This window comes from Hyperolius riggenbachi, chromosome 6 (assembly GCF_040937935.1).
Source record: "Hyperolius riggenbachi isolate aHypRig1 chromosome 6, aHypRig1.pri, whole genome shotgun sequence".
Taxonomy (NCBI): domain Eukaryota; kingdom Metazoa; phylum Chordata; class Amphibia; order Anura; family Hyperoliidae; genus Hyperolius; species Hyperolius riggenbachi.
In genome coordinates, this window is record NC_090651.1 from 348,118,571 (window position 1) to 348,140,713 (window position 22,143).

Below are 22,143 nucleotides of genomic sequence, written 5' to 3' on the forward strand. Positions count from 1 at the left end.
CAACTGGAAATAAATCTGGCAGCCTCCATATAACTCTCAACTCGGGATCACTTTAAATGACTGTACCATCTTTTTGCGTTGTTCTCCCAAATCCCGCGGTAGATCCTGTTGTTTCTTTGTGGGCGTTCTACCATCGGCTGTGTTTGGTGGTTCTGCATCCCCCTGTTTATACGAAGGCATCCATATTTCAGCTGTGAGTGCCGCAGACCTGGAGGTTTGCAGTGGCAGTGCTGTCAAGCATATCCCCAGCCATTAGTGCATGTTGGGAGATGTAGTCAATCATGTATTTACATCTGGCCCCTAAATCACCCAGTTATCTTTTCATATCTTTGGGCTGTTTTTTTATTGAATGTTTGTGTGAGGACTGGTTGCAGGCCATATATGCCTAATGATTTTACGTAGTCTGTAAGGAGATTTCCTCTTAGGCTGGTTTCACGGTGGGGCGTTAAAGTCCCATGTTACAGCAGCCAGTAACGCAGCCTAACTCACAGCACTGTAAAATCAATGTGCTGTTCACAGTGCACAAGTTGGGTTAGAGTATAACGCTGCACGTTAATTGAAAGTGCAGCATGCTGTTTGCACATGCTAAGTGACTAGCCACATGGCTAATTAATATTCACTGCACTGTGGTGACTCATGGTGGGACTCATAGTGTTGTCTGGATCATGAACGAATCGTTGATTTGATCCAGATCTTTTTTGTGAGATGAATCATCCGGATCATCACAATGAAAGATTCGTTCACAGTGGATGTCTGTCTGGAAGAAACAGGAACATACAGAATGTACAGTGCAGGGAAAGTCCTGTCCTGCTAGTCATTTCACCCAGTCTGCTTCCCTAGTAAAATGATTCAAATGATTTGGTTCAAAGATCCGGATCTTTTCAATGATCTGATTCAAATGATCCGAATCCTTAAAAAGATCCGTACTTCCCATCACTATCCTGGAGCGGCTGCTTTGAGAGCTGCATAACGCTCTCAATCTGATGTCCAACTTCAACACCACCATGGGTTGCGTTAGAGGCACGTTATACGACCTTAACGTCCCCTAAAACGCAACGTCTTGGTGTGAAAGTAGCCTTATACCTGGTATATAATCGATCAGTGTGACAGTTACTCCTATGCCCGTGTTATCAGCATGTATGTAATGTATAGGATATCATATGGACAGTCTAGTATTCTGGCTATAGATCACTGTAATATATAGGATAATATAGGAACAGGCTTGTATGCTGGCTGTAGATCACAGTAATATGTATTGTCTAGTTTGCCTTCTTAAAGAGGAACTCCAGTGAAAATAATGTAATAAAAAAAAAAAGTGCTTCATTTTTACAATAATCATGTATAAATGATTTACTCAGTGTTTGCCCATTGTAAAATCTTTTAAATCCCTGATTTACATTCTGACATTTATTACATGGTGACATTTTTACTGTTGGCAGGTGATGTAGCTGCTGCATGCTTTTATGGCAGTTAGAAACAGCTGTAAACAGCTATTTCCCACAATGCAGCAAGGTTCACAGACAGGAAACTGCCAAGAGTACGTACTCAGAATTTCTTTGTGGGAGGGGTTTCACCACAATATCAGACATACTGCGCCCCCTGATGAGCTGTTTGTGAAAAGGAATAGATGTCTCATGTAAAAGGCGGTATCAGCTACTGATTGGGATAAAGTTCAATTCTTGGTCGGAGTTTCTCTTTAAAACCGTGTATTTGCGATAATTAAGCTTTAAAGTATAAGTGAGGCGCATAAGGTGTCTAGGACGTGGACTGCATCCTCCTTTTCCCCCTGGTTGCCTCCAACAGTCTGTACCGGGCCCTGACACTCCCCTGGGTCACTATCTTTGACCCGGAAGCAGTACTGCGCATTACACAATGCACCTGTACAGTTCGGCCTCCAATTGGTTTGAGGAACATCAATTAGCGTGTAAACTGCTTCCATGGCCAGCTTGGTCACTTGACCTCAATCCTATTGCGCATTTGTGGGAAAAAGTTGAAAGATCACTTCAAAGCTTTCGAATCGCCACCATCCAATCTGACCCAACTAAAGAGCTGTACCCACAACGCGATTTTTCTGATGACCGGCGATCTTTTGAGCAATTTTCTGCGATCTTGCAACGTGAGTACAGAAGTGCGATTACACCAGTGACGTTTGGCGATGCATGGCGATAAGGACTCGGATCATTAAGATTCCCGATGACTCCTGCGCAAAGTACCATGATCACTTGAACGCTCATTTGCACCCATCATGTGCCAACGTGTACCCACCGGCAGGAAGTTGGATTGGGGGATGCTGTGATTCATATTCCTGGGTCGTTAGGTGAGTATTTTTAGCTTTAGAGCTGCCATTATGTCAGCATGGGCCAACATTCCTCAGCAACGGTATCAGCATCTTGTTGGGTCCATGCCAAGAAGAATATCAGCTGTGATCAGAGCTAATGGTGGACCAGCTCGTTATTAGAGGGTGTCTCTCATTTTTTTGGCTTTGAGTGTACAAATCACACAGTAATGTAATGTATAGGATAATATCATTCTGTTATATGCCTTGACAAAGGGGAACCACCGTGGCCCCGAAACGGTTGTTTGTGGCTAGAATGGAAACCTATCAATAAAATGCTTTTCAAGGTACCAAAGCGCAGAAAAATACTCAAAATAATTTTGACACAACTTTTTTTTACCTACTTTTGGTAATTTGCGAAGTGCTGAAAAGTTATTCTAAATTGAAGATGAAAAATGATCTCCTAGGAGAAAACTCAGGTGAAAAGGTTACTTGTATATGAGCCCCTGGTGTGTTTTGTCAATAAGCCACGTTATACTTTCATGGAGTGTGCGGAACTTTGGATTTTTTGCCTTAAAGCAGAACTGAAATATGATTTTTAAAAAAGACTTTGTTACCTGGGGCTTCTGCCAGCCCCCTGCAGCCGGTTAGTATATAATTTGGTATTGGCCCTTTAAAGGGGAAGGGCAGGAAAACCAAAGTCTTTTTAGTGGGTGAGCCACCACACCCAAAATTGCCAAAAGACTATTGAAAAACTATAATGCTATCTTGCAGTACAAAAACTTCATCAAACTTTCACACATATGCAAAAATTACAAAACTTTGTTAAAGGACAACTGAAGTGAGCGGGATATGAAGGCTGCCATATTTATTTACTTTTAAACAAAACCTGTGCCTGGCAGCCCTGCTGATCTATTTGGCAGCAGTAGTGTCTGAATCACATACTTGAAACAAGCATGGGGCTAATCTTGTCACATCTGACATTAACCACTTAAGGACCAGGGGATTTCTTGCTGATCTGTGCTGCGTGGGCTCTCCAGCCCACAGCACAGATCTGTGATTGTGGCAGGGCGATCAGACTCCCCCCCCCCCCCCCCCCCCTTTTCCCCCCACTAGGGGGATGTCCTGCTGCTTGGGGGGGTCTTATCGCCGCCGCTCTGTGTGGCCGAGCGGGGGGGCTCCTCAAAGCCCCCCTCTGCAGCGATATTCCTCCCTCTCTCGCTGGCTCTGGGCGGCACAGGACGGCGATCCGTCCTGTACCACCTCCAATACGCTTAGCCTATCAGACGGCAGCAGCGCTGTATGATGTAAACACAGGGGATTTCTTCCCCCGCGTGTTTACAATTAGCCTGCGAGCTGCGATCAGAGGCTCGCAGGCTGTTCACGGAGACACCCTCCGTGAACTGACATGGAACGGAGCGGCCATTTCCATGGAAACACCACTTCGACCTGCCGACGCCTATCGGCGTTAGGCGATCGTTAAGTAGTTAATGTCAGAAACACCTGATATGCTGCATGCTTGTTCAGGGGCTATGGCTAAAAGTATTAGAGACAAAGGATCAGCAGGGCAGCCCGGTAACTGGTATTGTTTAAAAGGAAATAAATATGGCAGCATACGTATCCCTCTCCCTTCAGTTGTCCTTTAACCACCCTGGCGTTCTGATTAAATCGCCAGGGCGGCTGCGGGAGGGTTTTTTTTAAATTAAAAAAAAACTATTCCATGCAGCCAACTGAAAGTTGGCTGCATGAAAGCCCACTAGAGGGCGCTCCGGAGGCGTTCTTCCGATCGCCTCCGGCGGCCAGAAGTAACACGGAAGGCCGCAATAAGCGGCCTTCCGTGTGGCGACGAGCGGAGTGACGTCATGGACGTCAGCCGACGTCCTGACGTCAGCCGCCTCCGATCCAGCTCTTAGCGCTGGCCGGAACTGTTTGTTCCGGCTACGCTGGGCTCGGGCGGCTGGAGGGACCCTCTTTCGCCGCTGCACGCGGCGGATCGCCGCGCTGCAGCGGCGATCAGGCAGCACACGCGGCTGGCAAAGTGCCGGCTACGTGTGCTGCTTTTTATTTCATTGAAATCGGCCCAGCAGGGCCTGAGCGGCAGCCTCTGGCGGTGTTGGACGAGCTGAGCTCGTCCAGACCGTTTAGCAGGTTAAAAAAAATCCTAGGTATAATCTTCATGTGCAACAGTAAAGTGCATCCAAAACAGGAAATTTTTCATGAGATTGGTAATAACAGTAATCTGGCTTGACGTAGTAGTTTTAATTGTTCAGGCAACGACACATGTTCGTTTCAGGCTATGGGTTGCCCTTCATCAGGCCATTCAATATATATATGCAGTGGGATGTGAAAGTTTGGGCAACCTTGTTAATTGTCATGATTTTTCTGTATAAATTGTTGGTTGTTTTGATAAAAAATGGCAGTTAAATATATCATATAGGAGACACACATAGTGATATTTGAGAAGTGAAATGACGTTTATTGGATTTACAGAAAGTGTACAATAATTGTTTAAACAAAATTAGGCAGATGCAGAAATTTGGGCGCCACAAAAGGGAAATGAAATCAATATTTAGTAGATCCTCCTTTTGCAGAAATTACAGCCTCTAATTGCTTCCTGTAGTTTCCAATGAGAGTCTGGATTCTGGTTGAAGGTGTTTTGGACCATTCCTCTTTACAAAACATCTCTAGTTCATTCAGGTTTGATGGCTTCCAAGCATTAACAGCTCTCATTAACTCACACCACAGATTTTCAATTATATTCAGGTCTAGGGACTGAGATGGCCATTCCAGAACGTTGTACCTGTTCTTCTGCATGAATGCCTTAGTGGATTTTGCGCAGTGTTTAGGGTTGTTGTCTTGTTGAAAGTTCATGCCCCGGCGCAGCTTCAGCTTTGTCACTGATTCCTAGACATTGTTCTCCAGAATCTGCTGATACTGAGTGGAATCCATGCGTCCCTCAACTTTGACAAGATTCCCAGTCCCTGCACTGGACACAGCCCCACAGCATTATATTTTACTTTAGGTAGCAGGTGTTTTTCTTGGAATGCTGTGTTATTTTTCCTTCGTGCATAACACCCCTTGTTATGTCCAAATAACTCAATTTTAGTTTAATCAGTCCACAGCACCTTATTCCAAAATGAAGCTGGCTTGTCCAAATGTGCTTTAGCATACCTCAAATGGCTCTTTTTGTGCTGTGGGTGGAGAAAAGGCTTCCTCTGCATACAGCATCTCCTTGTGTAAAGTGCGCCGAATGGTTGAAAGATGCACAGTGACTCCATCTGCAGCAAGATGATGTTGTAGGTCTTTGGTGCTGGTCTGTGGGTTGACTCTGACTATGCTCACCATTCGTCACTTCTGTCTATCCGAGATTTTTCTTGGTCTGCCACTTGAGCCTTAACTTGAACTGAGCCTATGGTCATTCATTTCCTCAATATGTTCCTAACTGTGGAAACAAACAGCTGAAATCTCTGAGACAGATCGTTGAGAGATGGCGCGGGCGCATGGAGGCTGCAGGGGGTTGGCTGATGCCCCAGGTAAGTGAAATTCCTTTTTTTTTTTTTTTTTTTTAATCATATTTTAGTTCCTTTTTAAGGATAATATTTGCACATTCTTGTATCCTACCTATAGATTAGGGTGACATGTATGCAATGTATAGGATAATATAGGAGCAGTTGGATCCAGCCTATAGCTCACAGTAATATGTATGTAATGCAAAGGCTACCATAGGAACAGTCTGGTATCCTGACTATAGATCACTGTAATATGTATGTAATGCATAGGCTACCATAGTTATCCTGGCTATAATCACTGAAATATGTAATATACAGGATAATACATTCACATTCTTGTATCCTGCCTATAGATCAGGGTGACATGTATTCAATGTATAGGATAATATATAGGAGCAGTTGTATCCAGGCTATAGCTCACAGTATGTGTGTAATGCATAGGGTACCATAGTTATCCTGGCTATAGATCACTGAAATATGTAATACACAGGATAATATATGCACAGTCTTGTATCCTGGCTATAGATCACTGTAATATGTAATATATGCACAGTCTTGTATCCTGGCTATAGATTACTGTAATATGTAATATATGCACAGTCTTGTATCCTGGCTATAGATCACACAGGAATGCCTATGAAATGTATATGATAATTTAGGCTTAGTCTTGAATCCTGGCTATAGATCAGGGTGACATGTATGTAATGTATAGGGTAATACAGGCACATAACACAGTAGCCTCCTATGCTGGCTATGTATCCTCCTGGCCATACACCAGCTCTCTAGCTGAGAGGTTTTTTTTGCACAGGAAACATAAAGGAACTTTAATTCATTGTTTATTCCTTAGCAACTCCCTCCACCCCCAGCAAACTGTGATTTGTGTGCTGATACGGTTGTGTTTACCAGCTATACCAGCTCTATGCTAATAAGCTTAACCAGCGGCCCCAGGATTACGCTGGGCCTCTACCTGGTAACCAGGGCTGGAACAAAGGCCTCTCCATTCATTGATTGTGTAACAGGAGGAGATGTCCTGACAAGTGGCCCGTCCTGATTATCCCCAGCCACTGAGGACCTGACATCACCTGGCAGCCGCATCGCTGTGACACTGAGCCCTCCGACCACAGGTGAGCAATGCCTGCTGCTCATCCCCAGCCCCTCATCCTGCTCACATGACCATCTGCCCTACTGCAAGACCCAGCAAGAGAGTGCCAGCATTCTGAGACTGGTCCCCAGCCCCTCATCCTGGTCACCTGATCATCAGCTCGCCCACTACAAGACCCAGCATGAGTGACAGCATTCTGAGACTTCCCCAGCAGTCAGTGCCATGCATCTGTATCCTCTGCAGGATATGCTGAGACTTGTAGTGCCCCAGCAGTCAGTGCCATGCATCTGTATCCTCTGCAGGGTATGCTGAGACTTGTAGTTCCCCAGCAGTCAGTGCCATGCATCTGTATCCTCTGCAGGGTATGCTAGGACTTGTAGTTCCCCAGCAGTCAGTGCCATGCATCTGTATCCTCTGCAGGGTATGCTGAGACTTGTAGTTCCCCAGCAGTCAGTGCCATGCATCTGTATCCTCTGCAGGGTATGCTGAGACTTGTAGTTCCCCAGCAGTCAGTGCCATGCATCTGTATCCTCTGCAGGGTATGCTGAGACTTGTAGTTCCTCAGCACTCAGTGCCATGCATCTGTATCCTCTGCAGGTTATGCTGAGACTTGTAGTTCCCCAGCAGTCAGTGCCATGCATCTGTATCCTCTGCAGGGTATGCTTAGACTTGTAGTTCCCCAGCAGTCAGTGCCATGCATCTGTATCCTCTGCAGGGTATGCTGGGACTTGAGGTTCCTCAGCACTCAGTGCCATGTATCTGTATCCTCTGCAGGGTATGCTGGGACTTGTAGTTCCCCAGCAGTCAGTGCCATGTATCTGTATCCTCTGCAGGGTATGCTGAGACTTGTAGTTCCCCAGCAGTCAGTGCCATGCATCTGTATCTTCTGCAGGGTATGTTGGGACTTGTAGTTTCCCAGCAGCCTGTGCCATGCATCTGTATCCTCTGCAGGGTATGCTGAGACTTGTAGTTTCCCAGCAGCCTGTGCCATGCATCTGTATCCTCTGCAGGGTATGCTGGGACTTGTAGTTCCCCAGCAGCCAGTGCCATGCATCTGTATCCTCTGCAGGGTATGTTGGGACTTGTAGTTTCCCAGCAGCCTGTGCCATGCATCTGTATCCTCTGCAGGGTATGCTGGGACTTGTAGTTCCCCAGCAGTCAGTGCCATGCATCTGTATCCTCTGCAAGGTATGCTGGGACTTGTAGTTCCCCAGCAGGCAGTGCCATGCATCTGTATCCTCTGCAGGGTATGCTGGGACTTGTAGTTCCCCAGCAGTCAGTGCCATGCATCTGTATCCTCTGCAGGGTATGTTGGGACTTGTAGTTTCCCAGCAGCCTGTGCCATGCATCTGTATCCTCTGCAGGGTATGCTGGGACTTGTAGTTCCCCAGCAGCCAGTGCCATGCATCTGTATCCTCTGCAAGGTATGCTGGGACTTGTAGTTCCCCAGCAGGCAGTGCCATGCATCTGTATCCTCTGCAAGGTATGCTGGGACTTGTAGTTCCCCAGCAGTCAGTGCCATTCATCTGTGTCCTCTGCAGGGTATGCTGAGACTTGTAGTTCCCCAGCAGGCAGTGCCATGTATCTGTATCCTCTGCAGGGTATGCTGAGACTTGTAGTTCCCCAGCAGCCAGTGCCATGCATCTGTATCCTCTGCAGGGTATGTTGGGACTTGTAGTTTCCCAGCAGCCTGTGCCATGCATCTGTATCCTCTGCAGGGTATGCTGAGACTTGTAGTTCCCCAGCAGTCAGTGCCATGCATCTGTATCCTCTGCAGGGTATGCTGAGACTTGTAGTTCCTCAGCACTCAGTGCCATGCATCTGTATCCTCTGCAGGGTATGCTGAGACTTGTAGTTCCCCAGCAGTCAGTGCCATGCATCTGTATCCTCTGCAGGGTATGCTGAGACTTGTAGTTCCCCAGCAGTCAGTGCCATGTATCTGTATCCTCTGCAGGGTATGCTGAGACTTGTAGTTTCCCAGCAGCCTGTGCCATGCATCTGTATCCTCTGCAGGGTATGCTGGGACTTGTAGTTCCCCAGCAGCCAGTGCCATGCATCTGTATCCTCTGCAGGGTATGTTGGGACTTGTAGTTTCCCAGCAGCCTGTGCCATGCATCTGTATCCTCTGCAGGGTATGTTGGGACTTGTAGTTTCCCAGCAGCCTGTGCCATGCATCTGTATCCTCTGCAGGGTATGCTAGGACTTGTAGTTCCCCAGCAGTCAGTGCCATGCATCTGTATCCTCTGCAGGGTATGCTGGGACTTGTAGTTCCCCAGCAGTCAGTGCCATGCATCTGTATCCTCTGCAAGGTATGCTGGGACTTGTAGTTCCCCAGCAGGCAGTGCCATGCATCTGTATCCTCTGCAGGGTATGCTGGGACTTGTAGTTCCCCAGCAGTCAGTGCCATGCATCTGTATCCTCTGCAGGGTATGTTGGGACTTGTAGTTTCCCAGCAGCCTGTGCCATGCATCTGTATCCTCTGCAGGGTATGCTGGGACTTGTAGTTCCCCAGCAGTCAGTGCCATGCATCTGTATCCTCTGCAAGGTATGCTGGGACTTGTAGTTCCCCAGCAGGCAGTGCCATTCATCTGTATCCTCTGCAGGGTATGCTGAGACTTGTAGTTCCCCAGCAGTCAGTGCCATGCATCTGTTTCCTCTGCAAGGTATGCTGGGACTTGTAGTTCCCCAGCAGGCAGTGCCATGCATCTGTATCCTCTGCAAGGTATGCTGGGACTTGTAGTTCCCCAGCAGTCAGTGCCATTCATCTGTATCCTCTGCAAGGTATGCTGGGACTTGTAGTTCCCCAGCAGGCAGTGCCATGCATCTGTATCCTCTGCAAGGTATGCTGGGACTTGTAGTTCCCCAGCAGTCAGTGCCATTCATCTGTGTCCTCTGCAGGGTATGCTGAGACTTGTAGTTCCCCAGCAGGCAGTGCCATGCATCTGTATCCTCTGCAAGGTATGCTGGGACTTGTAGTTCCCCAGCAGTCAGTGCCATTCATCTGTGTCCTCTGCAGGGTATGCTGAGACTTGTAGTTCCCCAGCAGTCAGTGCCATGCATCTGTATCCTCTGCAGGGTATGCTGAGACTTGTAGTTCCCCAGCAGCCAGTGCCATGCATCTGTATCCTCTGCAGGGTATGCTGAGACTTGTAGTTCCCCAGCAGTCAGTGCCATGCATCTGTGTCCTCTGCAGGGTATGCTGGGACTTGTAGTTTCCCAGCAGCCTGTGCCATGCATCTGTATCCTCTGCAGGGTATGCTGGGACTTGTAGTTTCCCAGCAGCCTGTGCCATGCATCTGTATCCTCTGCAAGGTATGCTGGGACTTGTAGTACCCCAGCAGTCAGTGTCATGCATCTGTATCCTCTGCAAGGCATGCTTAGACTACTAGTTCCCCAGCAGTCAGTGCCATGCATCTGTGTCCTCTGCAGGGTATGCTGAGACTTGTAGTTCCCCAGCAGCCAGTGCCATGCATCTGTGTCCTCTGCAGGGTTTGCTGAGACTTGTAGTTCCCCAGCAGGCAGTGCCATGCATCTGTATCCTCTGCAAGGTATGCTGAGACTTGTAGTTCCCCAGCAGGCAGTGCCATGCATCTGTATCCTCTGCAGGGTATGCTAGGACTTGTAGTTCCCCAGCAGGCAGTGCCATGCATCTGTATCCTCTGCAGGGTATGCTGGGACTTGTAGTTCCCCAGCAGGCAGTGCCATGCATCTGTATCCTCTGCAAGGTATGCTGGGACTTGTAGTTCCCCAGCAGTCAGTGCCATTCATCTGTGTCCTCTGCAAGGTATGCTGGGACTTGTAGTTCCCCAGCAGGCAGTGCCATGCATCTGTATCCTCTGCAGGGTATGCTGAGACTTGTTGTTCCTCAGCAGCCTGTGCCATGCATCTGTATCCTCTGCAAGGTATGCTGGGACTTGTAGTTCCCCAGCAGTCAGTGCCATTCATCTGTGTCCTCTGCAGGGTATGCTGAGACTTGTAGTTCCCTAGCAGCCTGTGCCATGCATCTGTATCCTCTGCAGGGCATGCTTAGACTTGTAGTTCCCCAGCAGCCTGTGCCATGCATCTGTGTCCTCTGCAGGGTATGCTGAGACTTGTAGTTCCCCAGCAGTCAGTGCCATCCATCTGTATTCTCTGCAGGGTATGCTGAGACTTGTAGTTCCCCAGCAGTCAGTGCCATGTATCTGTATCCTCTGCAGGGTATGCTGAGACTTGTAGTTCCCCAGCAGCCTGTGCCATGTATCTGTATCCTCTGCAGGGTATGCTGAGACTTGTAGTTCCCCAGCAGTCAGTGCCATGCATCTGTATCCTCTGCAGGGTATGCTGAGACTTGTAGTTCCCCAGCAGTCAGTGCCATGTATCTGTATCCTCTGCAGGGTATGCTGAGACTTGTAGTTCCCCAGCAGTCAGTGCCATGCATCTGTGTCCTCTGCAGGGTATGCTGAGACTTGTAGTTCCCCAGCAGTCAGTGCCATGCATCTGTATTCTCTGCAGGGTATGCTGAGACTTGTAGTTCCTCAGCACTCAGTGCCATGCATCTGTATCCTCTGCAGGGTATGCTGAGACTTGTAGTTCCCCAGCAGCCAGTGCTATGCATCTGTTTCCTCTGCAGGGTATGCTGGGACTTGTAGTTCCCCAGCAGTCAGTGCCATGCATCTGTGTCCTCTGCAGGGTATGCTGAGACTTGTAGTTCCCCAGCAGTCAGTGCCATGCATCTGTATCCTCTGCAGGGTATGCTGAGACTTGTAGTTCCCCAGCAGTCAGTGCCATGCATCTGTATCCTCTGCAGGGTATGCTGGGACTTGTAGTTTCCCAGCAGCCTGTGCCATGCATCTGTATCCTCTGCAGGGTATGCTGAGACTTGTAGTTCCCCAGCAGCCTGTGCCATGCATCTGTATCCTCTGCAGGGTATGCTGGGACTTGTAGTTCCCCAGCAGTCAGTGCCATGCATCTGTATCCTCTGCAGGGTATGCTGAGACTTGTAGTTCCCCAGCAGCCAGTGCCATGCATCTGTATCCTCTGCAGGGAATGCTGAGACTTGTAGTACCCCAGCAGTCAGTGTCATGCATCTGTATCCTCTGCAAGGCATGCTTAGACTTGTAGTTCCCCAGCAGTCAGTGCCATGCATCTGTATCCTCTACAGGGTATGCTGAGACTTGTAGTTCCCCAGCAGTCAGTGCCATGCATCTGTATCCTCTGCAGGGTATGCTTAGACTTGTAGTTCCCCAGCAGCCAGTGCCATGCATCTGTATCCTCTACAGGGTATGCTGAGACTTGTAGTTCCCCAGCAGTCAGTGCCATGCATCTGTATCCTCTGCAGGGTATGCTGAGACTTGTAGTTCCCCAGCAGTCAGTGCCATGCATCTGTATCCTCTACAGGGTATGCTGAGACTTGTAGTTCCCCAGCAGTCAGTGCCATGCATCTGTATCCTCTGCAGGGTATGCTGAGACTTGTAGTTCCCCAGCAGCCAGTGCTATGCATCTGTTTCCTCTGCAGGGTATGCTGAGACTTGTAGTTCCCCAGCAGTCAGTGCCATGCATCTGTATCCTCTGCAGGGTATGCTGAGACTTGTAGTTCCCCAGCAGCCAGTGCCATGCATCTGTATCCTCTGCAGGGAATGCTGAGACTTGTAGTACCCCAGCAGTCAGTGTCATGCATCTGTATCCTCTGCAAGGCATGCTTAGACTTGTAGTTCCCCAGCAGTCAGTGCCATGCATCTGTATCCTCTACAGGGTATGCTGAGACTTGTAGTTCCCCAGCAGTCAGTGCCATGTATCTGTATCCTCTGCAGGGTATGCTGAGACTTGTAGTTCCCCAGCAGCCAGTGCTATGCATCTGTTTCCTCTGCAGGGTATGCTGAGACTTGTAGTTCCCCAGCAGTCAGTGCCATGTATCTGTATCCTCTGCAGGGTATGCTGGGACTTGTAGTTCCCCAGCAGTCAGTGCCATGCATCTGTATCCTCTGCAGGGTATGCTGAGACTTGTAGTTCCCCAGCAGTCAGTGCCATGCATCTGTATCCTCTGCAAGGTATGCTGGGACTTGTAGTTCCCCAGCAGTCAGTGCCATGCATCTGTATCCTCTGCAGGGTATGCTGAGACTTGTAGTTCCCCAGCAGTCAGTGCCATGCATCTGTATCCTCTGCAGGGTATGCTGAGACTTGTAGTTCCCCAGCAGTCAGTGCCATGCATCTGTATCCTCTGCAGGGTATGCTGAGACTTGTAGTTCCCCAGCAGTCAGTGCCATGCATCTGTATCCTCTGCAGGGTATGCTGAGACTTGTAGTTCCCCAGCAGCCTGTGCCATGTATCTGTATCCTCTGCAGGGTATGCTGGGACTTGTAGTTCCCCAGCAGTCAGTGCCATGTATCTGTATCCTCTGCAGGGTATGCTGAGACTTGTAGTTCCCCAGCAGCCTGTGCCATGTATCTGTATCCTCTGCAGGGTATGCTGAGACTTGTAGTTCCCCAGCAGCCTGTGCCATGTATCTGTATCCTCTGCAGGGTATGCTGAGACTTGTAGTTCCCCAGCAGCCTGTGCCATGTATCTGTATCCTCTGCAGGGTATGCTGAGACTTGTAGTTCCCCAGCAGTCAGTGCCATGTATCTGTATCCTCTGCAGGGTATGCTGGGACTTGTAGTTCCCCAGCAGTCAGTGCCATGCATCTGTTTCCTCTGCAGGGTATGCTGAGACTTGTAGTTCCCCAGCAGTCAGTGCCATGCATCTGTTTCCTCTGCAGGGTATGCTGGGACTTGTAGTTCCCCAGCAGTCAGTGCCATGCATCTGTATCCTCTGCAGGGTATGCTGAGACTTGTAGTTCCCCAGCAGTCAGTGCCATGCATCTGTATTCTCTGCAGGGTATGCTGAGACTTGTAGTTCCCCAGCAGTCAGTGCCATGCATCTGTATCCTCTGCAGGGTATGCTGAGACTTGTAGTTCCCCAGCAGCCAGTGCCATGCATCTGTATCCTCTGCAGGGTATGCTGAGACTTGTAGTTCCCCAGCAGCCAGTGCCATGCATCTGTATCCTCTGCAGGGTATGCTGAGACTTGTAGTTCCCCAGCAGTCAGTGTCATGCATCTGTATCCTCTGCAAGGTATGCTGGGACTTGTAGTTCCTCAGCAGTCAGTGCCATGCATCTGTATCCTCTACAGGGTATGCTGAGACTTGTAGTTCCCCAGCAGTCAGTGCCATGCATCTGTATTCTCTGCAGGGTATGCTGAGACTTGTAGTTCCCCAGCAGTCAGTGCCATGTATCTGTATCCTCTGCAGGGTATGCTGAGACTTGTAGTTCCCCAGCAGCCAGTGCCATGCATCTGTTTCCTCTGCAGGGTATGCTGGGACTTGTAGTTCCCCAGCAGCCAGTGCCATGCATCTGTATCCTCTGCAGGGTATGCTGAGACTTGTAGTTCCCCAGCAGTCAGTGCCATGCATCTGTATCTTCTGCAGGGTATGCTGAGACTTGTATTTCCCCAGCAGTCAGTGCCATGCATCTGTATCCTCTGCAGGGTATGCTGAGACTTGTAGTTCCCCAGCAGTCAGTGCCATGCATCTGTATCTTCTGCAGGGTATGCTGAGACTTGTAGTTCCCCAGCAGTCAGTGCCATGTATCTGTATCCTCTGCAGGGTATGCTGAGACTTGTAGTTCCCCAGCAGTCAGTGCCATGCATCTGTATCCTCTGCAGGGAATGCTGAGACTTGTAGTACCCCAGCAGTCAGTGTCATGCATCTGTATCCTCTGCAAGGCATGCTTAGACTACTAGTTCCCCAGCAGTCAGTGCCATGCATCTGTATCCTCTGCAGGGTATGCTGAGACTTGTAGTTCCTCAGCAGTCAGTGCCATGTATCTGTATCCTCTGCAGGGTATGCTGAGACTTGTAGTTCCCCAGCAGTCAGTGCCATGCATCTGTTTCCTCTGCAGGGTATGCTGAGACTTGTAGTTCCCCAGCAGTCAGTGCCATGCATCTGTTTCCTCTGCAAGGTATGCTGGGACTTGTAGTTCCCCAGCAGTCAGTGCCATGCATCTGTTTCCTCTGCAGGGTATGCTGAGACTTGTAGTTCCCCAGCAGTCAGTGCCATGCATCTGTTTCCTCTGCAGGGTATGCTGAGACTTGTAGTTCCCCAGCAGTCAGTGCCATGCATCTGTTTCCTCTGCAAGGTATGCTGGGACTTGTAGTACCCCAGCAGTCAGTGTCATGCATCTGTATCCTCTGCAAGGCATGCTTAGACTACTAGTTCCCCAGCAGTCAGTGCCATGCATCTGTATCCTCTGCAGGGTATGCTGAGACTTGTAGTTCCCCAGCACTCAGTGTCATGCATCTGTATCCTCTGCAGGGTATGCTGAGACTTGTAGTTCCCCAGCAGTCAGTGCCATGCATCTGTATCCTCTGCAGGGAATGCTGAGACTTGTAGTACCCCAGCAGTCAGTGTCATGCATCTGTATCCTCTGCAAGGCATGCTTAGACTACTAGTTCCCCAGCAGTCAGTGCCATGCATCTGTATCCTCTGCAGGGTATGCTGAGACTTGTAGTTCCTCAGCAGTCAGTGCCATGTATCTGTATCCTCTGCAGGGTATGCTGAGACTTGTAGTTCCCCAGCAGTCAGTGCCATGCATCTGTTTCCTCTGCAGGGTATGCTGAGACTTGTAGTTCCCCAGCAGTCAGTGCCATGCATCTGTTTCCTCTGCAAGGTATGCTGGGACTTGTAGTTCCCCAGCAGTCAGTGCCATGCATCTGTTTCCTCTGCAGGGTATGCTGAGACTTGTAGTTCCCCAGCAGTCAGTGCCATGCATCTGTTTCCTCTGCAGGGTATGCTGAGACTTGTAGTTCCCCAGCAGTCAGTGCCATGCATCTGTTTCCTCTGCAAGGTATGCTGGGACTTGTAGTACCCCAGCAGTCAGTGTCATGCATCTGTATCCTCTGCAAGGCATGCTTAGACTACTAGTTCCCCAGCAGTCAGTGCCATGCATCTGTATCCTCTGCAGGGTATGCTGAGACTTGTAGTTCCCCAGCACTCAGTGTCATGCATCTGTATCCTCTGCAGGGTATGCTGAGACTTGTAGTTCCCCAGCAGTCAGTGCCATGCATCTGTATCCTCTGCAGGGTATGCTGAGACTTGTAGTTCCCCAGCAGTCAGTGCGATGTATCTGTTTCCTCTGCAGGGTATGCTGGGACTTATAGTGCAAGCGCAGGCTACAGATTCTCATCCAGGCGGACACTGATGTGTTTCACCACTTTAATTGATATGTTTACATATGCTAGATTAAAGTCGGCTGAGGCAGCCATTAACGACCACCTCTGCTGACAATGTGGCGTGTGTACAACATCCAGTGTGTTGGAGCCTTAACAGACCTCCATGCTCCAAAGACACGCGTCCGATTATTCAATCTGGGCGTTCTTCTGATACGCAACGCTGAATTATAATTCGCTGCTGGTGGTTATTAAACTGTAATCTGCCAGATTGAGTTGTGGAAGAGCCAATCAGAACAGAGAATGCTGCAGATCTCTCCACATTCAGGGAGAAAGTATCAGCTGCACATAGCGTAGAGGCCAGTTTGACCCTCTGCTGGTTGTTCCTGCTATCTGTGTCTCCATCTATTCTGGGGCAGCTTTGCTTTTCCTAACTGCTCCAACAGCAACAGCTACAGAGAAACTTACCTTTATGTACATCATGGGAAGACTTACAACTCCCGATACAACTTCTATATTTCCATTCAAGGATTACAATTTTTCAGATTGGTCAAATTTTTGAAATGTTACAATCAATGTATCACACACGTGTTCAGTTTTTCGCCAATTACGATCAAAATTATTGAAAATTCAGAAAAAGGACTTGGGTGTATACATCAAGGAACTGAAAATCTACCCTACACCTTTGAGGCCCCTTGTACACTTGCAGTGCAATTGTGCGTTGTATTTCCCTGTTTTACCGCAGGGTAACGCGACGGCAAGGCAAGTGTATGGAGCCTTTTACACGTACTGCGTCATGTTGCGCCGTAAGCTTCTGAATCACCTCCGAGGCTATGCAAAGTCTGCAGCACATTTCCATATGACTTCTGTGATGGCCCAGTGGTGGTGGAAGTCATAGGAGTCGATGGGTGATGCAGGAATGTAATGGACGGGAGCGCAGTGTGGCGCACATGCGTAGACTATTGGAATCCAGTGACGTACACTTCCTGTCCAGCAGGGAGAACGTCACTCAGTTCGGCGGGCTTATGGATATGACTCTGTGAGCACACTCTGCCGCAATGTCATTTTTGGCGTTATGCGTTATTTTATGCATGTCATTTATGCGTTATTTTATGCGTTAGGAGCATCACGCCGCCAAAATGATGCATAAAACTGGCCTTAATCTTTATAAAAATTGATCTGAAAAATCAGCTACTTCTGATAGATATCATTTTTATCGAATTGCCATCAAAGTGAACATTTTTATTGTATTGTGTGTGGCCACCTTGAGACTGTATGACCATTACTGGGCGAATTGTAGATATCAGGCAATCGGGTCCGTCTCCCATCATGTACAGACTGGTTGCTGTGGGTCAGTCCTTTGCTCAGTATATTGTCCCTTTGGCCTGCTGCCCAACTGGTGACAGGAAGCCATTAGGTGCCCAGCACAGGGCATGGCGGGGACAGCATCCACACAGCATATTCATACCATGCCAGGGCAAACACTAGCGGCCAGCCTGACTGTAATACATTAATCTCGTCTGTCTGTAAACACAAGTGACTGGCTGGCGACTCTGTTCATTGTGTAGCGTTATTACCCATAATGCAATCCATTGTCTGGCTTGGTACCCATAATGCAATGTACCGTCTGGCTATTCTAGTGTTGGCATTTCAGCTTCTTCTTAGTCCTCCCGCATTTTATTCTGTATGCACCCCCTCTGGGAGTTTTAGGAATACAAATCTCAAACTTTGTATTCTGTGGCCCAGAGCTCATGCTTATTTTAAAGTGGTCTGAAACTCTGACATAACATTCAATAAAAATGTGTTTTTCTACTTTGTATTATTCATACAGGTATCATATTTACTTTTGTGCACAACAAGTAATATTGTCTGTCTACAAATTACAAGTTTCCAAAGTGTAGTTTTTCTTGCCCTGAAAACTGTCATTGCATTTTATTCCAGCTTTTTATTATATATTAAAATCTTCAAATGAGTTGCTCTGAACTGTTTGTGTGCCTGAAACAGCTTCTCATAAAGTTTTTTTTTTTTTTTACTTGTTAGACAAATGTATCAACACTGGAATGTAAACAAAGATACTGTTATCTCCAGTTTGGATGTGGATTTGAAGCTGAATAGCAGGACAAAGTGCTTTGTTTAACCATTTCAGTGATGTTCTGCTAAAAAAATGTCTGTGACGGTAGCTTTAAAGCTGTGAGGAATCTTTTAGAACAAAGTAGAAATGCTGGCTTTCAGACCAAACTGAGAGGGATATGGATGTTTCCTTTTAAACATTACCAGTTGCCTGGCTGTCCTGCTGATCTCTGACTGCAATAGTGGCTGAATCACAGACCTGAAACAAGCATGCAGCTAATCCAGTCTGACTTCAGTCAGAGCACCTGATCTGCATGCTTGTTCAGGGGCTGTGGCTGAAAGTATTAGAGACACAGGAGAGTCGGGAAGCTGGTATTATTTTAAAAGGAAAAATATCCTTCTCAGTTTAGGTTCCCTTTAAGCAATCCCACCCTCTGCTACTGGGGCTGCCAGGGTTGCCATCTCATCCCTTTAAATACCGACACATCTAAGTTATACATGCTCTTGGGCTACTCACTCATAATCAGTGCCTAAACTGCATCTAACTAGCCACAAGGCATGTATAATTAATGTATGCTGGTATTTAAAGGGATGAGGTAGCAACCCTGGGGGCTGCCCACCCACTTCACCAATGGTTGAATACTTTTGCAAGGCACTCTATAGTTATTTATTTATGTAGCGCAAACATCTTCTGTAGCGCTGTACATAAAACAAATAGTCGGGAGCATAGATACATGAGTTGTACAACACTCTGTACAATCAGGACATCCATCACTATGAATACAGACATTGTTGATATGTGGTTTAAGACATCACTAATACTTGTACATGTCCATATGATAAATGACAGCAGAATAAGAAACAATAGGAGGAAATCCCTACCCTTGCAAGCTTACAATCTAGAGGGTAGTGGGGAGGAGACACTAGAGAAGATGACACAGGGGTTAGCGGATGAGGCAGTGAGCCCCCAATGCTACCTGTAGCAAATGTTAACCACTTCCGGATTCCGGGTGGTTTGGCTGATCTGTGCTGCGGGGGCTCTTCAGCCCGCAGCACAGATCAGAAATCAGGCAGGGCGATCAGACTTCCCCCCCCCCTTTTTTCCCCACTAGGGGGATGTCCTGCTGGGGGGGTCTGATCGCCGCCGCGCTGCTGTGCCTAGCGGGGGGGGGGGGGCTCCTCAAAGCCCCCCTCCGCAGCACTAGTCCTCCCTCTGCCTCCTTCCCTCCCTCTCCCGTCCCCTGTGTGCGGCGCAGGACGGAAAGCCGTCCTGCGCCGGATAGGATAGGCTTTAGCCTATCAGATGCCGGCGATCCCCGGCCAATCAGAGGCCGGGGATTGCCGATCTCCTCTACGGCGCTGCTGCGCAGCAGCGCCGTATATATGTAAACACCGGTGAAGATCTTCCCCGCGTGTTTACATTTACCCTGCGAGCTGCAATCGGCGGCTCGCAGGGTGTTCACGGAGACACACTCTGTGAACTGACATGGAATGGCCGCTCGTACGAGCGGCCGTTTCCATGCTATCCACTTCAGGATTCAGGGGCGTAGTTAAGCGTACGCAGAATCCTGAAGTGGTTAAACTTGTTTGAACAGGTTTGTTATGAGAGCATGTTTGAAGGCTTCCAGGCTGGGAGCATGATGAGCAAGCTGTGGGAGAGAGATCTAAAGGAGAGGTGATGCTCGTGAGAAGTCCTGGATGTGGGAGTGAGAGGAGGTGACCAAGCTAGAGGACCGGAGTCTCCTAGGAAGAGCAATGGTTACGGGTGGGATGGTATCTGGAGATTTAAAGTGGAAGTGTATGGAGGCTCAGTTTGAACGGTCTGCTACACTATTTAATAGAGGCGTTTTCATTAAACATTCATTAAACATATGCCCAAATTACAAAGAAACAATTGTGTTCCTGCATTTGACGTCACGTGAGACTCCAATCCAAAACTACACTGGTGGATGGAAAAACGTGGGCGTGGCCACAGCTGGTCTGGAATTACAGGCCACGATTCTGTTGTAACAGCTGCTTTCTGTTCTGTTTCTTTATTTCCTGCCTTTCTGATTCTGTTAAACTGCCTTTCAGGAAGATGGCGCCTTAATTGGCAGCCATGGCCACAAGATTCTGTCTTTTTCTTGTTTTTCTTCCCTTTTCCCTACCAGTTCACCTTGTTTACCCCCTGAAGGTGTGCAGTGTGGTCCGGTGTAGCTGGTGCGGGTCGTGGGGAGTCCGGGACCTGGAGTTTTTCCACCTTGCCACTCAGAGCCGGGACAAGGTCCTCCAGCACCCAAGGCTGAGACACCAAAGTGCGCCCCTCCATCCCTCCGACCCCACCCGTCACACACTGACTGCTATTAGACTAAGAGGTGCCACAGGGCCCACAACCTCCCCAACACCTTAATATCTAGTTATCTGGCTTGCAGTCACTGCCATGTATCCCCTTTTCTTATTTCTATCTGCTTCATACACAATTAGGAATGACAGCTGAATGAACTCTGCGCCCTCTCCTACACTGCGCCCTGAGGCTGAAGCCTCTCCAGCCTATGCCTCGGCCCGGCCCTGTTGCCACTGCCTGGGTCCGTTGTCTGTGTCGGTACAGGCCTTGCGGAGTCCACCGCAGCTACCCAGGAGGTCAGGGCTCCACTGAGGTAGGAAGACACCGTGCTGATCGTGTAACCTTTGGCCTCGCTGGATGCTGGCTCCATCCATCCATCAGCTGCTGCTGCTCCACCACAGCAGGGATACCTCTGGTTCAGCCCGTTCATGATGCCAGCCACTAAACTGGAAGTAAGGGCCGCTGCAGCCAGATGTTTCTGTGACAGCCAGATTATCTGGACCTGCCCTGCTGAATGCTGCCCAGGAGTCGGGACCCATCACAGAAATGAGCACTACACCTTCTGAACTGCAACACCTTGGCCAGCACTACTAGATGTCAGCAATCGGGATCCTCATCCTTACATAGCAACGCGCGTTCCTTTAAATGTCGGGGCCTCTGCTGTGAAGTATCGCGACCACAATACTTTACTAGAGCGGCTGCTAATATGTTAACATACATACTTGGGCTCAGTCCCATCGTCAGCAGTGTGTACGGAGCTATGAGCGATCTTTAAACAATGCGTACACAAAGTTGACGTCCCTTCCCCCTGCATCATTTAATGACCCGATCGGTTAACAATTGTTTGGCATTCTTCTTACTGTCTTCTGATGTCGTTCACAGCACATCGCTTGACATCTTCTGTATTTGAGCATGAAACGGTCATTTATTAGTCGTTTCACACAATTTGATCTTGTGGTGTTGTTGGTAACTGTCCTTTGTGCCGGTTTTGATTTTAGCACCCACTTGCTGTTGTATTCCCATCAGCAGGCAGTCTCCTCCCCTTTCCACAGGAGTGAACATGTGAGGAGCTGAGCTGTGTGTTCACCTGCTGGTCGGTCGTTATGTCTGTGCTGGAGGCATGGGGGAAGCTCAGATAACCTTTTATATGTACACTATATACATCCTGCTGGCTCTCCTGTCACCACACTGACCTGTAATCAGGGCAGTGTGTACAGATCGGTGTCACCGTGGTAACGTCTACATCACCTGGATTCTATCACAGGCATTTATCACTTGTCCAGTACAGAGAGCAAATAGTGACATGGTGACAGTCTGCACATTGCTATGTAAACGGAACCCTGGCAGGCGATACCTGAAAGGTGTGAACTGAGAAGGGGAGTGGGGGGATCCCCAATCTCTCCCTCATACCTCCCCATATATGCTAAGGAAAGACATAAAAAGGTAGACCGACAGGAGAGAGAGAGATGTCCACTAACCAATCTGAACTTCCCATCCATTACAACAGATTATAAAAATGTTTTTCGATCAACTATATTGTTGTTGAACGATGACCACTAAGGTGCCCACTAACAGTACAATATTCAATGAAGAATCGCCCAAGCAATCAGGTAAATGCAATTGGATTGACAGAAGATATACCTCGTTGATGTCCCTAATTGACTGTGAACAACTCTGATGCCCA

At 48.5% G+C, this 22,143-nt stretch overlaps 1 protein-coding gene across 1 annotated transcript in view; it reads left to right on the forward strand.

The window, feature by feature from the left end:
- The first annotated feature begins 6,734 nt into the window (after positions 1-6,734).
- The window catches only part of CROCC (ciliary rootlet coiled-coil, rootletin), a 113,042-nt gene continuing 97,633 nt past the window's right edge, over positions 6,735-22,143 (forward strand). Inside the window, exon 1 of the mRNA XM_068241576.1 lies at positions 6,735-6,908. The gene's annotated coding sequence lies outside the window, so the exon portion shown is untranslated. The remainder of the gene's footprint in view (positions 6,909-22,143) is intronic.